Raw genomic sequence first — 15,562 nt, forward strand, 5'->3', positions numbered from 1 at the left:
AAAAATTCTCAGCAAAGAGGGCTTGTGTCTTAAAGCTGCTGTAAATCACACTTCTTGCAAGGGCACATATCGAACTGGTGTTTAATATCAGCGTTCGTGGCTACATGTAATGCTCAAGGGATCCTTCTTACCCTAAAATTCATGCTACAAGCAAACTGAAATTTTTTAGTATAGTACAAGAGATCTGTTAAAAATTGGATTCCGTGCAGATTAGAGCCTTGTGAGCTGTGGGTGATACTGCTATCAATTTCAAATACTTTTGGATCACTATCTTATGATAAAAATTCAACTTTTTATTAATCATTCATATTCTGTGTTTATTTTCTGCAATTCTGGGTGTTTAGATGATGCACCATATATAATAATAATTTCAATCTCCAGGTTACTGATTTGACACTGTTTGGTTTCAGACACTCCAGTTGAATTTGTTTAAAGAAGCTAGTTATCTCCATTTAGAATAAACCATTAAGCATTTCTAGTTGCCTCAATATATAAAATAATGGGTAAAATTTAAATTGTTCACACTGTCAATAGACTCTGAGGAAGATGATATTAGTGTTCTGTTTCCTTCCCCTGCTATCAAAACTGAAAATGTTAAGCCTGAATTCTTTTTACAGTCCTTCTTGTGGAATGGTGATGTGATAACATATGGAGTAGCCATCCATTTGTACTTTGCATGCTTTCTTTAAATAACCTGGTTTTGAAATGTTAACAGTTTTAACTGCGGTTTGTTCAGACCATGATAAGTGTGAAACACAGGTAGGTGCAGTGATGGCACTACTTGTAGCCAACTTAGTTAGATTTCAACCATGAAATCTTGGCATAGTGATAATTACTTTGGGGAGGCAGGATCCAAATCATAGCGAAGTGCCTAATACTTAAGGAAATAAAAATGTTGTTTTCCAGGATTGTTTTTTCCTCATGAATGCTGACTGGGATTTGCTTTTGTGTAGGAGATGTCAGGGCCCAGATGCTCAAGAAATCAACGGGAGTTGTGATGATCTTTACATGACCTGCTCAGCTTATGGATGGAGGCCATCTGTCAAGGAGCAGACTTTGCACAGAAATCGTGATCAAGGGATGCATCAAACAGGCTGAGGGGAGTTCAGAGCTACAGGATTCTTGTAAGTCTGAGAACAGCTGGTTGTGAGCCCAGCAATTCTTTGTTCCCACTGAATGTTGACAAGTTTGCTCATGGCATGACGCAATCTAATGCATTGTGCTAATTCACAGCCTAAAGGTGCTTTTGACACTTGTTACGTACTAAATTACAATGAATATTGTTTTTAAAATTCTAACTTGGATGGGAACAATTAGTAATTATCTTCCTTCTAGCAAACAGTACTGGTGTGAAAACAGTACCTATCCAAAATCTTTGTTGATCGTATGTGGGCACAAGCTGTGTGAAGCTGACAGTCCATTAATTAGGACATGAAGCCTTTCTTGTGATAATCTGTACAAATGTAAGGTTTCTGGCACCACCAGTAGAGATTTTTTATTACAGAGAATTGCTGATAGCTGTCTCCTTCTTCCAAAAACATCAGGATCCTGCCTGTGTTTCCCTGCCCCTGTACAAAACTATCTATTAGTCAAAACTATCTATTAGTCAAAGCTTTTCGGTGATGGAACTGTTCTTGTTTTCATGTCCTGTGTAGTACCAGGGAGACTGATGGGCTTGAGATGGGCTTTTAATAACAGTATTTTCCCTGTGCTCTTGAAAGCCCCACAAATACTTAAATGCCTGTATTATCTTTAAAAAAAATAAAAATACGTGTATATCTCTTTTTAGTAAAACAGCAACTTTATTACAGTTATATCATTAAACTGATCATTAAAGGACTTTTTTCAAAAGCAGCATCCTGATTTGACTTGGCTTCAGGGAATTTACAGTCCCTTCATGAACAAGCAACAAAACTGTTCTGCTAGGGACTGACTAGGAGAAGCCAAGGGGCTGCTGAAAGAAAGAAATATCCTCCACCTCTCCTGTCATGCTCTGCTTCTGGCTGGAGCATGGTTTTCTACCATAGTGCTCACACGGAAAGAAAGGGTGCCAGTCTCCAGTCTAAGGTCTGCTGTATACAGTTACAGCCACTGGGTAACATGCAGTAAAAAGGGTTAGACAGCCATCTTCCTTTCTGTGATTCCTCTGCCTCAGTACTGAATTAATTCTGTTCCAGTGTAGGTCTACTCGGATGGTCAGTGTAATTCAGTGTGCTGGGGGCCATGGGCTGCAGTCCCACATGAATGAACTCAGAGCTGCTGCCACATGAGGATTAAACACTGATTTGTGTGTACCTAAGAGGAATAGTATCGCCTCTTCCCCCAGCCATGTTTTAGGAGAAAGCAATATCCAACAATATATTTTGTCTAAAACCAAAGAGCTCGGACAACACCTAGTGGATCAAGCCCCATGGGAGAGAGCACTGGGTCCATGGATTCTGTCTGAGCTTCAGTGTGAGATACATGCACAGGCACTGAGTCCTGTCAAGACCGTAATGCTTTTGGCATGCCCTGAAGCACAACATAACTGCTGTCATGTCCAGGGAGCTGGAGACTGGAGGGTCAAATACTGCCATGCCTCAGGGGTTGACAAGAACAAAGAGGTCTGGCAGTGATGGAAGAGCCAGGCCTGGGTTTTAAGGCTGTCCGTGTATGTCAGATGATGAGCAGGACTGTCACCTGAGGGTTGTAATCACTCTTTCCGGCTCTGTTTTCTGCCCAGTTTGGAAGAGCTGTGCACTGGGCCCAGCTTCATTCCACCACTGCTTACCAGCCTTCTCAGTCTCTAAGGGCTCAGCCTCTTTTCTTCTTTCTCCTGCTGAAAACGTCCTTATCACTCCCCCATGTGAATAACTATGTCGTTAGACTAACTTAGTCATTAGACTAAGGAGAAAGAAAATAAAAGCCCGATTCTTTAGCCCTGTGACTGGAACTCTTACCTATCAGGATTGTACTCGCTCCCTAAAGGGACAAGCTATTCCTTGCTCCCCATCCTTACATCAGAAGTGTCTTTTGTTCCTCTCTGTCACTCAAACCTATTCTATTGCTCTTTATTTTCAGGTTTATAGATCTGCAGGTCTGGAAGGGATGCTCAAAGAGCTATGGAGTATCATCTGTCTGGAGTATCATCTTTCCCCACTCCACTCTCAGACTTGCCACCAGCTGGTAAGTACTGTTGAACAGGGAGACAGAGTGGCTGGCATTAAGTTGAGGTTCTCATTAGGGGGGGAGTATGCTACAGGATAAAAGCTTTTCAGTACTTCTGTTTATTGATTTGGCCCTGACTTCTTGCCCTTTCTCCATTCAGATGTTCCTTTAAAACCTCAAATGTCAGTTTCTCAGTTGGGCAGGTTTGCTGTTGTCACTTGCAGTCTTCTGTGATGTCTTTGCTACCTCTAGGATTTCATAGGACTGAGGATGGGAAAAAGACCAGCAGATATATCTTAGATGTCTCTGTCAGTTAAATAAACTGATTTACTTTAAGGGTTGTCTTATGTGCTAGTCCCATTTTTATAACTTACAGAACACACAGTTGATTTCTGCACAGTTGATTCTGGTTGATTTCTAAGACAATCAAAGAGCTTATACCTAGGTGTTCACAATACAGAGGTGTGCTTCCTATGTGTTACAAAAAGAAATGAGCATTCTAAGACACGTGTCTACTTGGGATGGGATTAGCCATTGAAACCTGAGGGTTAGAAACAACACAGGTGAGTCCTTGTGAATCCTCGTGGATTGTCAGGGTCCTTAAGTCTTAGAGTCTGCAGATCTCAAATACACATAGAAACTTTGTTCAGTAGTCTTCAAGTCTTTGGATCGCATTTACATGCAAGGAAGGCATCTTTAAGCACTGGAGGATAATTTATTTTCATTTTCTATTCCAAAGGCAGCACTTCAGAAAATGTTACAAATTAACAGAAAGTTATTGGTTCACTGAATTTAGCCTTTAATAGTAAGAACATTTGGGAAAGTAATTTGTCATGGCCTCAAGCACTCTCTTTTAAAGCAGTACGATAGCAATTGTGTGATAACAGGTAGGTAACCTAACCTTTAAAATGCAGTTCTCCATGCAAATAAACCTTGCTGATGGACTTAAAAAGGTGATTTTTGAATGCAGTCAGATGTTACTTATTTCTTGAGACACCAAATGTCTCTCTCATACCCAAAAGCAGGAAAGCTTTTTAGAATACCAGATTCATTTTGCTGTATAATGGGCTGTAGTGACTTACTGCAGTAACTCTAAACATCTAAAAAGAGAATATGCAAGGGGATTTTTTTATTAAAGCATTAATACTACCCCGTGGCAATATATGCAGTATTTGTGAATAACCTCTAGATTTGCAATATGAAACACAGGGAAAAGGAAGAAGAAAGATCTCCCCCTCTGGACTTTAATGGTTCATGAATGCAGCAGTGGGCTTCTTTGCACTCCAGTGGCTACAATTCTCAGTGGAAACCCATCTTGTGGATATGCAGCACTGGTAGGAAACTTGGGGAGGTTCTGTGAAGTGTCTCATATTGAGCGTGTGACTCATTTAATTAGCTCCTACCTCCTGCTCCCCCTCACACTTTTCATGGAGTTTCTTCACATTTTCCCTCCCACACCAAGACCCCACATGAAGTTATGGCAGTTCGGGAATGGTCAGTCTTAAGTCTGATCTCTCAGGTGACTCTGGCTTGTGCCTGGACTCACAGCCTAAGGGAGAGCACAAGGTGACACGTTGCAGACAAGGGTTCCATGCAAAATTTAAAAAAAAAAAAAAAAAAAAAAAGTATTTTGAAAGCTTGTCTACAAGATCAGTCCCCCCCTGCAGCCTTCCTCTGCATCTTTTCCTTATCATATGACTGGAGGCGCTAGACGTGGGCCACCTCTCTGTGACCAGCACAACTTGCCTGAGAGCATGATGCTGAGGGTGTGTGGAGGCTGATGCGACGACTCTAGGTCTGGTACATCAGTGCTGAGAGTTTGCTCTGGGGGATGTAGTTATATGGCTACAAAAGACAGATAATTTTCTGCCCACAAATCTCTACAAAAGGCAGTTATAGATCTGTGACTCCTCATAATCATGCACTATGGTTGTAAGGGATTGGAAATGTTCTTTGTGAGATGTGGACCAATGTCATATTTTTACCTTTTGCAAAACAACAAATTGGAATTCCTAACGATTACTATGACATCTTCTGCCAGCTGGTGTTCTTTTGTGCTTTTTTTTTTCTGTCTTAAGCAAACATTTTACTACTAGCACTTAGCAAGCATTTGCCAAATAACATAGGAAAACTATGCAGGAAATAAAGAAAAATATACAGTACTTTGGTGAACAACACATACTTTGCAAAAGCTTTTATGATCCGTATTAGTCCAGGCCAAAACTGGACTTCACTTGAACTAATAACAGGGATGAGAGCAACCATCCATTATCATTACTCACTTTTGAAAAAAAATAAATTTGATATATGAAATAAAGTCAGGAACTGACACTGTGATCCTGGATATGAATGCAGCTTCCCTGCTTATTTGTCTTGGCAATATATTAGCTGAAATAAACAAACACATTTTCCTGTTATTTATAGCCAAGCATCTTGAAATCAACAAGAGTTACTGTAAGGGTAGACTTTTGTGCTGAGTGTGCTGCTCATAAACAACATGGTCCAGCACAGCAGTGTGTCTCCATAATGGCCATGTGGTGCCTTTTCATTTGCAGTGCCCATGGGAGTACTGGTGTGCCCCATCACACTAAGCATGCTTCTGACCCATTTCAGATTTTGCAGAGGACCTTTCTGTTCTTTGTCCTGATCCTTAGATTTCAGGGCTGAAAAGGTCAGTGTTGTTCAGAACATTTTATTCCAAAGTTTGAGTTTGCAGCAACTGGAATCTCCTGCTTTCTTGGTCTGCCTTGTGTCTTGCACTGAAGTAAAAATCACTGTCAACATCTAATCTAGGCAAAGTTTCATAATGAGGATTGGCTTTAAGTGCCCTCTAAATTTTTTATTGGTATAAAGGGCAAGAATTACATATATATACGTGTAGATATATATATATATGTATTATTTGACTGTGTTTTGAGGCATATGATCTGGCAAAAGTTGAGACCAAATTGTGGACTTGACAGCATACCCTGTGATATATACATGGCTGATGGCATCTGAGTACTTTAGTTGTGAGAAACTGAGAACTGAGAAAAAGATAATGTATTCAGAATAATTTCAAAATATTTAGAAACATCTTGTCATTTCAACTTCAAGTATAGTTGGAAAAAATCTTGACAAGCTTAGGACTTAAGATCAAATTTTAAATGAGGGAAAATAATATTCTGAAAAATGATTAATATTAAAGCACCATTTGTTCTTGTGCAAGAATAATTGCTGCAAATAGAAGCTTCCACAAGCCACTGCTGTAGCCACCCGTGGTAACATTAAGTAAAGCAGAAATGTTTGGGAGCGTGGAAGAGCATATGGTAAAGACTGGTGTGCTGTGCCTCCCCTTTCTATTCTCATTTTGGTGTCCTGAAAAAGCAACTAGTTCTTTCAACACCTGAAACAATAAAGTTATTTATTTATTTTTAATCTTTGTGTCTTACATTTGATTGCAAGCTCCAACTGAAGCTTTTCATGTGATCAGAGCATCTGCCATGTGTCCTGTCCATATGGAGTTGCTAGTAAAGCCACAAAGCTCGCATTGACTTTGTCAGTATTTTTTCACACAATTAGAGCATTTGCTTGTTATTTCTACTTTATCTAGGTAATTATTTTTATGAGGCTTGTAGGTCTACCATTATGACAGAAGCTTCCACTCCCCTGTAAGTTTCACTGAAACTTGCAGTCCCCAGGGAGACAGAAAGCTACAGAGACAGACAGCCTGTCTGCATAAACCTTATTTACTTGGGGGTACCGCCTTAGAAACAGAACAGATGAGCATAAGACTACAGTACCCAGAGCCTGAAGAAGAGAAAGTGGAAGACTCCATGCATCATCTGTCATTCGTGCCTTTAACTGTGCAATCAGATATGTTTATAGCTATATACATATGGCATAATTTATTTCAGTGGGTACCTTCACTTAGGAGCCAGTGTAGCCTCATTTACAGTTGAACTGATTGGCAAAAGGGAGTTACTGTGGCAGATATTTCTGATTTTAAAAAGTCATTGGATAATTCTGGTAAACAACTCTTGACAGTCCTCTGACCTGCTCAATTCAAAAACCTTTAAAAGTGCAGGGCAAAATGGACATCCCTCCATCCATTATTCATTCAGGTAAACTCATCCAATCATTACCACTATTCCCTGAACTCAGTTTATGTTTTCCTTTCTTGGACTATAATTTCACCTGTAATGCTTTTGAGATCTACCACAAATTTAAAATGCAAAATTTGAGACTAAGATCACGATGCCATTTTTTGCCCAGGACACAGACATCTCTATCATTCATGTCAGTAAGTAACCAGAGGGAAGAGATTTATAAAGCAGCAAATCTTGATGTTGGAAGAATGTCAGATCTGCCTTCAGATGATTTTTATAAGTTTATTATCGCGTGTTCTACTGTGCTTAAGAAAAAAGAAAAAAACAACAGTAGTGCAATGTTTTATTTGTATTATTAAATAAAACACATTAAACAGGTATCCTGCATTTGAAGAAGTGGAAATAAATTGCCATTGTGATCTTTAGAAGGAGTTTTGCTCTTTTGCCCCTAGAACTAGATCAGCTTTTTTGAAGCAAATCCTTTATTTCTTGATCAACTCCCTGTGCCCTCATGGATGACCATGTTTTTTCCAGAAGACAGCTGACTGCTAGAAGCTTGAAAAACAACACATGTTGAAGTAAAATAACTGCTGTGCTTTAACCAGCCAAGCCTGTTTTTCTATTGCTGCAAGCTTCTGTTCTTTTGGCTACAGAGAGCATCTGCTTTTAATGAACACAAATAAGGCAGTACAATACATAGGTATGTTATTACGAACTTTCTTTCCCTTTCTATGCAAATATGATTAGCAGCATGAATTCCAAATGCCTTCTTTGTAGTTTAAAAATAACTCCCTATTTTGATGGCATAGCTACAATAATTCTGATCATACACATTGGGAGAAGCGGCAAGATGACAATCTGGGAATCCTTTCCGGATTCCTTTGCCTTACATAGATCCATTAATACCTCTCTGGATTTGCTAGTGCTGATTTCTGTAGTTGTGTCTGCATTCAGTAGGACATCATGAAATCTGGTATGGGTAGAGACAATGGTAAGAATCTGATTCTGTTTTTGCTAGTAGGGTTTTTTTTTTCTTTTTTTTTTTTTTTTTTCCCCGAGTGAAATGAAAGAAATTTTCCCAACTCACAGAGTTAAATTTTGAGAGCAAGATGGATTTTTATACTGGAACACCTTTGTCTTTTTCCAGCTTTGGTCTTTGGTCATTGTTACCTTTCTTTTCTTGAGTCATCAACACCAGCAAGTTTTCTTTTATCTTTTTGTTACTTATGAGATTTATGATGTGACCCGTGGCTTGGACCCAGGTAAGCATCAAAGCATGTCCTCAGATGGTACATAAGAATTGTTTTTCTGAGGCTATCAGGTCATATATTCCATAGTTTGGGTAGTGCTGTTAGCAACTGCAGGATGATTTTACCTTTCCATTTCTTTAGATCTTCTGGCTGGGAAACTGTGAAGATACAGTCAATACTCTATTTTCTGACCCTGTCTATTCACCTCTGGTGGTTAGTTTCCAGCAGTTATTTACTTCTCTCAGACTGTTCTGGACCCTGTCATAATGGTGGAGGAATAGTTCAGTTGTTTTTGAGGGGAATTTAATTTGGTATGATAGGAAAAAAAATATTTTTCTGGCCTAGTTTCCAGCTTCTCTGAGCAACCAGTTCCTGTGTCCCACTTCAACTTGTCCAAGAGAGACCTAGATCCCCAGTCCTGGAAGAGGTGATTTCTCCTAAGCAGAAAACCTCTGAATCAGTCAGTGCTGCTTTGGTTAAGAATGTTAATTTTGGTGTAGGTATTCACAGGAGCTAGCAGTTTACTATGAGCTTTCTGACAGTGATTTTCTGAGACAACCACTTGCATAAAGTGAAGCAAATGGGTACAGCACCTGTCTGGAGTCACAGAGCTCCTCTCTGTATTCCCACCATTTTTGCAGAAGACAGAAATGTACTTTTCTCCCTGCCTTCTCTCCCTTCTCCCAGTTTATGTGTTTCTAATCTAATGGGAAGGAGATTTTACTGGAAACTAAGCTTTTGTTCAGTGAAGTCTGGCTCTGCATGCATTCAGCATTGGTTAAGAGAACCTCCTTTTGTTCCCAATAGCAGCCCCATTCAGCCTGAGGATTTAACTTGGGAGAACTCAAGGTTCTTGGGGAAATCAGCTTTACAATTTATCTTTACATCCACCCAAGCGTATCACAAAACACTGCCAGGTAGCAATATTTTTTTAAAAGTACACTTGGAAGGAAAAAAAAAAAAAGAAAAAAAAAAAGCTAATTTTGTCTCCTTCCTAGTTTTACAAACTAATTAAGAATGTTTGAAAATCTTCATCAATATTTTGATTATCAGTATTTGATTGTTTCAATGTTGTATGACAAAGCCTCCTAAATAAAAAAGAATGTGTATATGTCTTGCATCCAAATATTGCAGAAATTTACAAGTGTGAGCAATACTTACATCAACACATGGTTTGATTATGGCAGTAGGGTCTAAATAGACCAAAAAAAAAAAAAAGAGGAAAAAAACCTTGTTAAGATTCTCTTTGAAAGTGTAAGGTGATGCATGCAGATTTCCTGCATGGGTTTCATTAACACAGAATCATTAAGCAGGTTTCCTAAGGCAATAAGGATTACGCAGTCCCTAGGTCCCTGTGTGCATCTCTGTTCTGTGGTAACAAAGTTTTACTCTACTCTCCAATGTTAATCACATTTCTTAGATGAACAGATGCTTTGTTATTAAGTTACTAAAATTTATTGCATATCAAACTGTGTAAAAGAAACCCTTCCTGAGGGAAAACCTGTAGGACTCTCTTTCTGTCTGTTGGTCACCAGGTGAATGCTGAACAACTGAGCACAGCAGAGCTGTGAACCAGTCCCAGCACTGGACTTGGAGGACATGGATAGTGAGGGGTTGTGGGGGAAGATGGGTGGCATCATGGGGAGGTGATGGGGCCTCATCTAAAGGAGAGAACCTGGGATTATGACAGGGCTGCAAGACCTGTGAGAAACAAAGCCTCAGGAATTCTATCATTGAAAGAACTCAATACTTTGCAATTTAAATGCAAAATATGAAATTTAAACTATGGTGATGCTTTATAGTGAGATACCCCCCACAGTGAAATGCAATTCTTGCAGCCTTCTTGCAGTTAGCTCTGAACTCTGATGTGGGACTTTGCCGGATTTGGTATGAGTGCACAGTTCTGCTTTTATGAAGCCTGTGCTTGGCCTGGAATCAGTACACTCCTTCCAAACCATTTAGTATATTGTGTGGTAGTAAATTTTTATTCTGAAACACTTAATTTACAATGACATTTATATGCTTTATAAGCACTTATAACCTTAAAAAACATCTTCCTCTTCTGTCACAAAAAGATCACAGATGTGACTGATGTCTCATTTCTGGTTGTGTTGTGGTATTATATTGCCTTGTTTCTACTTCCTTTTCTGATAGCTCTGGGAGCTCTCCACATAGTCTTCATAAAAATTTAAGAAGCCAGAAAAGTCCCTTTGGAGCCATGTAAGGTTCAGGCAAGGAAGGAGGATATGCCTGCTCAAAGTCATACTTTTAGGTAATGGCACTTTCAGGTCTAATTGCCTTCCAGAAAGGAAAATAACATGGAGAAATCTGAAGTGAACAAACTTGAAAACCCTCAACTTTTCCCAATCAGATCAGAAAGAAAATTCAAAGGAATTGATGTCTTGACAAAGCTGGATTACTTTCTCACGGGCAGTCAGAGAGGACAAAGTGCTTTACAAGTACTGTGTTAGTACCAGACTTTAGTATACTGGATACTAAATTTATACTGGATTGGACCATCCAGTATAATTCTGGAACTTTTCCAACATACTGGGGGGAAAGAATGAGCAAAGAATCAATTGCTTCACTTTTATGAATGTTGTTTGATTTGTGTAGTTCAACATTTGTTCTTTCTGAGAGTTGAGCACAGAGGAGTATAATGGTGGTATTGCTGAGCTCATATGTAGATAACAATGCATGGATTTGCAAGAGTCTTATGAAGATGGTTCCTATGATTACTATCATTTCACAGATGAAAAGCATGAGGAACAGAGACAGCTAATGACAGATTTTCTAAATGAACTGGGGTAAATGGGGAAACTGGTCGTATACACTTTTATCTTTTCCTCTCCATTTTTTTCAGCATATTTTAGGTAAAAAAAAATCTTGCTTCAACTTTGAGGTAAGAAATGTAACTTCTAAAGTACTTTTTAAACCATGGGTGTTATGTTACAATGTGAATCCTTTCTTTGCAAGTTAATTAAGTGATCTGTCACTTTACTTGTATTTAGAGGTAAAAATTCCAGAAAGTGAAGCTTGAATATAGCACACACACACACACACACACACACACACACACAAAGTAGCATACGTTTCCTGAGCAGGTTTTGCTTTGGCGTCTGTTCTGCAGTGAAATAAGTATTTAAGTAAATGTCTTAAATGAGCTCTGCACAGCAACAAAAACATCAGGATTCCTTTATATATATATATATGTGTGTGTGTGTGTGTGTGTGTGTGTGTGTGTGTATATATTAGAAAAACTTGATTTCCTTTTAAATATCTGGTAGTCAAAAGCTAATTTCCCAACTGTAAAGTTAATATTTACCATCATCAAAATTATCATCAATCAGCAATAAATTTACAAGAATACAGACATGGACATAATGCCTGATCAAATAGTGAGGGTGAATGAAAACTGTTGGAGTTTCAAGGGGCAAAGCAAGGGGCAAGGTAATTTCTGTGACACTCAGCACTAAGCTGCTTCTTCACTACATACACTTCAGGGAAAGAATGGATTGTGACGCCTTGTGTTGTCTATGCAAGCAGCCTAAGATACATACCGATCTCCTTGTAATAACACAGATACTTCCTTGTAATAACACAGATACTTGTACAATCTGTTTTTCAGAAATGCATTCAGGCACAATTTATCAACATTAATAATGTTGATAAATTTAAATTTAAATGAGAGGGGCGTCCACCACTCTCCATGATAGTCTTTTCCAATATTTACTCATCCTTACCCATAGTAACCTCTGCTTTATTTTAACCTTGATTTTGTATGGATTTAAATCATTGGCTCTGTTTGCATCTTCAACATGTGCATTTCACTGATAGGTGTGGAAGACAAAGGCATTCCAAGATGTCAACAATTTGGCATGACCCTGACAAAAACCCATGCCCAAATCCATTATCATGCCTTTCTGTTACATCATACCAACACATGACTCAGTAAGCCTTCTCTGTCTGGGAATTTAGCTTCAAGCTTGTGTGTATCTGAGAGTAGAAAAAAACCATGCTTTTGCATGTAATAAATAAGAATGTTATTTTTGTTTTATGGTTAATTAGAAATTGACCTAGCTTTGCTTAGGAGTAATAAACATTACTGATACTGAGTCTGTCTGAAAAAGACTGGAACATGCAATTGCGAGAAATCCTTTTGATTCTGAAATTGTGTGTTTATCCTGGATATGTCTAACATGCATATAATTTGATTCAAGCTTAGTGCAAGCCAGAATTAGAACAGCAGATTGCTTACTTTTAGGAAAAAGTGTAATCCAGGGCTTTACTGCTTACATTATTTGTGTAATTAGAAAAAGACCATGGTTGATGTCACTGGTTTAATCTCCAACAAACTGGAGCATTTGATAACCTACTGACATTGAGGTCCAGAAGACTCTGGAACAATTTATCTAATCCACCACTGAAGGAAAAAATAATTTGTCTTTCACATATCATCATTACACTGCAAATGGAAATGAAACACAATTTTCGAATTATTTAATCTATTTGATTACTTCTTTGAGAAGTCAATATTTTTATTCAAAGGTAAGGTGAGGATCGTGTCTAATATTTTTAAAACAGCAGTTCAGTGTTTGGATTTTCAAAGAAAAGTATGCTTGTTTCACTCTCAGATCTTGTTTAAGGATATATTCTTAGTTATTATAATACATGCTTCAGTCTTTGTCTGCTTTATGCCCATTAATCAAATTGAATTTAAGCATTTTAATTCACTGATTTTTAATCATGATTTAAATCAATGATCAGGAAAACTTAAGTATTTGTTTTTAACTTTTTTTTTTTTTTTTTTTTTTTGCATGGTAATTAAGATTCTGCATAATAGTATGCTAACTATAACTCATTTGAATCCTGACTTTCAGTGAAATTTGACCTTTACACTTTTATGTTGAAGATTCATCTTGATGTACGAAAGACAAAATGCATCTAAGCTGAACAACTTCTGCAGTATTACATGTATTTATAAATGGTTTTAAAGTGTTTACAACATAGAAAAATGCAAACAATACATTTAGTCTTTACTAAGTAACTAATGTACAGTTCGCAAGTTGTGGCAAGCTGTATTTGATTGGAAATTAGGATCCACTTACACGCAAACCAGATTTCCTTTCTATTGAATTAGAAACCCTTCTTCAGTTCTTTAATAAAAGCAATAAAAATATCAGGTACTTAAATTGCTCTGTCATATGGAAGAAATACTGGTTGTGCTTATTGGCTTAACTGAATCAGGAGATGACTGAGTCTTTCAAAGATTTAGAATTAATAGATCCTCTGCATCTCTTTTTTTATTTCTGAACTGGAAGAATACAGGGTTTATCACTTTCTTGACTTTTGGTTTCTCAACCAAATAATCTGATTCATGGGCAAAAAGACAAGGTCCTGAAAAAATGATAACTTTTTAGTCACTTTCTGTTCTAGGCAATTAGCCAATATAGTCCATCATTGTCAACTTTCTTTAAACTTCCTAAAATCTTGTACTACTTCATTGACTACCATTTTAATGCTTGGTTTGAGTGATTGCTAATAACTAGGGACATGGAACTCTTTTTCCCTTTTGCGTTTAGGCATTTAATTTAGTACCTTATATCTATAGTAGAGGCAAGTGCTTTGTTGATCTACCATTTTGCAAACTGCTATTTAATGTCAACCTTTGGCAGTTCCTTCATAAAATTTTTTGGAGGTCTTTCCACATCTCATCAACATTCTCAGCAAAATTAATCCAACCATCACCTAAAGCTTTGTTTGGTAGTAAGTAAAATATTGGATAGTAAAGCACTATTTTAGAAATTCAGAAGGAGCTTTGATATAGAATAGCTAGTATCTTTAAAGTAACATATATAATTAATAATATTTCCAGTATATGTATTAATAACACAAAGATAGACTTAGGAAAATTATTAAGTTTCAATTAATATTATTTTTTATGATAGTAGATGAGAGGAAAGCTATGAATATGCTTTATAATAAAGAATAAGTAAGGAATTCAGTTAATTCTTTCACTCATGCTAACACCATTTCCTAATCATTGCTTTCAAAAGAATAATTATCCTAATGTCATTTCATTTTTATTGCTTGTTTTAAGAACATTTGCATTTGCTGTGCAAAGAAATGCATACTTCTTTTACTTTAAAACAATTCACGACAACAACATAAAAACAAAACCAATCAACCAACCAACCAAAACAAAACTTATTGAATCTCCTCGAGAATTCTCCATACAGGATCTTTATGGATATTTGCCTGTGTTATAGGAACTCTCCCTGAAGAATGACAAGAGATTCCAATAAACAAAAAATAGAAATGAAAACTTGAGCTTTTAAACTGGAAAAAATAATGATAAAGGTTGGTAAAAGGAAAAATACCAATGTTATGTCCATTACTGTGATTTAAATCCTCCATCAGTTATATGGAACTGTATCATTTTTATGAAGCTAGAGTTGACATAAGAGGTTAAATATACATTTGCCACTAATTCTTTACAAAATTCAAAAAACACCCTCCATCCAGACAATCAGGGATGACTCTGTTACTTTGTACAAGGTTATGTATTAGTTAACGAATTTTAGTTTTTCTTTCATCTTGTTTAAACCAATCATAATTTGAAATCCATTTTAAACATATTTATTTAATAGAAAAAATCCTAACATTAAAAATATTTAAATAAATGTATAGGGAATTTTAATCTTTTAGGAGTCCAAAAATATAATGGCCCAGCAACTTAGGCCAGATAGCATCAATGAAAAACTTGCTTTCTGTAAGAAGCATGGGGGCTTTTGGAAGTTCACCTCTTGGTATGTGGTTGGTGAGGGGCCACTATTAATTTCAAATATTGAAATTAAATCTTGTTTGTTGTACTGAATTCAGCTGTTGGTGAAATGCTTTCTATATTCTTGACTAGATAGGTACATTCCAGCTTAAACTGTAGAATGCAGAAGATACATACATTATTTTACTTTTTTTTTTTTTTTCTTTCTAAAGGTTAGTAGATGATCTTTTAATCTTAGATATACACAAAATACATGCAGATAACAAAGTAAACAATCTCTTCCAGAAAAATCT

At 37.1% G+C, this 15,562-nt stretch overlaps 1 long non-coding RNA gene across 1 annotated transcript in view; it reads left to right on the top strand.

The window, feature by feature from the left end:
* Window positions 1-77: 77 nt before the first annotated feature.
* The window catches only part of LOC119715503 (uncharacterized), a 32,295-nt gene continuing 16,810 nt past the window's right edge, over window positions 78-15,562 (top strand). The window contains exons 1-2 of the long non-coding RNA XR_005262557.2: window positions 78-1,124; window positions 3,061-3,165. This is a non-coding gene — a long non-coding RNA (uncharacterized lncRNA). The remainder of the gene's footprint in view (window positions 1,125-3,060; window positions 3,166-15,562) is intronic.

The sequence above is a fragment of the Anas platyrhynchos genome, chromosome 1 (genome assembly GCF_047663525.1).
Source record: "Anas platyrhynchos isolate ZD024472 breed Pekin duck chromosome 1, IASCAAS_PekinDuck_T2T, whole genome shotgun sequence".
Classification (NCBI taxonomy): domain Eukaryota; kingdom Metazoa; phylum Chordata; class Aves; order Anseriformes; family Anatidae; genus Anas; species Anas platyrhynchos.